This window comes from Grammomys surdaster, unplaced genomic scaffold (genome assembly GCF_004785775.1).
Source record: "Grammomys surdaster isolate TR1022 unplaced genomic scaffold, NIH_TR_1.0 1164, whole genome shotgun sequence".
In the NCBI taxonomy this organism is placed as follows: domain Eukaryota; kingdom Metazoa; phylum Chordata; class Mammalia; order Rodentia; family Muridae; genus Grammomys; species Grammomys surdaster.
In genome coordinates, this window is record NW_021605583.1 from 3,678,880 (window position 1) to 3,680,986 (window position 2,107).

General features: G+C 42.3%; 1 long non-coding RNA gene across 1 annotated transcript in view; it reads right to left on the reverse strand.

The window, feature by feature from the left end:
• Positions 1-237: 237 nt before the first annotated feature.
• LOC114635089 overlaps positions 238-2,107 on the reverse strand; it is a 3,955-nt gene continuing 2,085 nt past the window's right edge. Inside the window, exon 3 of the long non-coding RNA XR_003713407.1 lies at positions 238-1,103. This is a non-coding gene — a long non-coding RNA (uncharacterized LOC114635089). The remainder of the gene's footprint in view (positions 1,104-2,107) is intronic.

Sequence of the window (2,107 nt, forward strand, 5' to 3'; positions counted from 1 at the left end):
GAAACCTTTCTCCGGCCTAAAACAGTGGCTCTCAAGAATATGGTCCCGGAATCTCCTTACATCTTGAAAATTGTTGCAGCTCCAAATAGCTTGTGTTTATAGAGATTATATCTATCTGTGTTTATTGCATCAAAGAATCTTAAAACTGAGAAACACTTTAAATATTTTAGTATGCATTACTTTATTCAAATATAATAACAAAGTACATGAGAATACAAGTTGGGTTTTTTGTTTTGTTTTTGTTTTTTTAGTTCTCAAAACAAAATTAGCAAGAACAGTGACCTGATTTTGAGACACAGTGTTATATGGCCCAGGCTGGTCTTGAACTCTCTTTATTAGCCCAAGGTTGGCCTTGGTCCTTTTACCTCTGTTCCCCAAGTGCTGGCCGCTGCCATGTAGGTGTGCACCACAATGCCCAGGACATTGAGTTTTTCAATTTCAAAAATCTCTTGAGTGTCTGTCTTAATAGAAATTAGCTCAGTGGCTATAGCAAAGTTTAGATAGTCTGTTGTGATATTGTTTTGTGTGAGTATACGAATCCAACATGGCCTCACACAGACAAAGAGTTAGAAAAGGATTTGCTTTGATTGCATTCTGTTAAGTGCGGGTTTTCATGGAAATTATATCAACATTCAACAAATGGCAGTTTCTTAAATTGAGTTACAGCTTGGAAACCTTTTAATATGCTGTTACATTAAAATCCATTGATCCGTCTTATTCTTTGATGGAATTTTACACCATGAATTGATCACCTGGAAATATCGGTTACCTGTGCTGCACTTATTTTTGCAAACGGTGACATATTTCATGGTTCAGTATTGGAAAATCACGTTTGCTAATATCACCTCTGATCTCACCAACAATCTTCAGGTGGTAGGGTGCTCAAGGCATGTGCCTCTGGGACTCAGTCCTCACTAAAGAAGATAAGGCTTGACCCACAGGCTAATAGAGAAGTCCGCTAGAAAGCTTTTGACCAAAGCTGACCCACAGTTAATGGGCTGAGTCTGGCAAATGGAGAGGCGGAAAACAGGAAGTCCTTGTAGAGATGCTTGTGAAATCTATGGGGTTTCTTCATCTTCATACAACCATCTTCAGAGGTGCCCCTAAAGACAGAGTAAACCAGATGAAGAACCCACAAAGCTCACCAGGTAGCCAACTTCTAGGGAGCTACCCACAAGAAAGTGTTTCACCAAGTAAGCAAGGCTCCTTGGGCAGCATCCCTCTAGGACGGTGCTGAGTTTTGTCAACTTGACACAAATGTCTGGGAAGAGCAAATCTTAATTGAGAAAATGTCTCCATAACAACTCTGTAAGGCATTTTCTTGATTAATAATTGATGTAGGAGGACCAGCTCACTGGGGGTGAACATGTTATGCTGGGTGCTATAAGAAAGCAGGTTGAGCAAGCCACAGACAGCACACCTATAAGTGAAGTTCCTCCATGGCTTCTGCTTCAGTTCCTGCCTCCAGATTCCTGCTTTGAGTGACTGACTTCCTTTAGTGACAGACAATTACTTGAAAATGTGAGATGAAATAAACCCTTTCCTCCCTAAGTTGCTTTTGGTCCTAGTCTTTATCACAGTAATAGAAACCTAACTAAGACAAGTGACAAGAGAAGCTAGCCACGAGTAGGTGGCAGGCTGCCGGGAATGAACCTTCGTGTTCATTCTATATATAAGCTGTTAGAAAGCAGCTTCATAATTTAGTGTTTATAAATTATTCAGTGCTACTGTGGCTAGATTTAAGGAGACATTCTGATAGCCAGCAATGGATATGATAACTGTGGAGGCTCCTCATTGCCTTGTGTGGGAAAGGGAGATGGGTTTTGCTTGCTCAAAGGTTAGCCACACCTTATTTGGTAAAAAGGGAGATAGGGGGGCAGGGAGAGGGAAAGGAAGAGAGGGAGGAAAGAATGGAGGAAGGGAGGGAAAAGGGAGAGGAAAAGAGAGACAGGGAGATACAAAGAGGAGGGGGGAAGGGAGAGAGAGTGAGGGGAGTGAGGGAGGGGGATGGAGAGAGGGAGGGGAGAAGGAGAGGAAGAGAGAGAAAGAGAGAGTAGAATGGAGAGAGGGAGAGAGGGAGGAAGGAAGGGAGGAAGTGAGAGAGAGA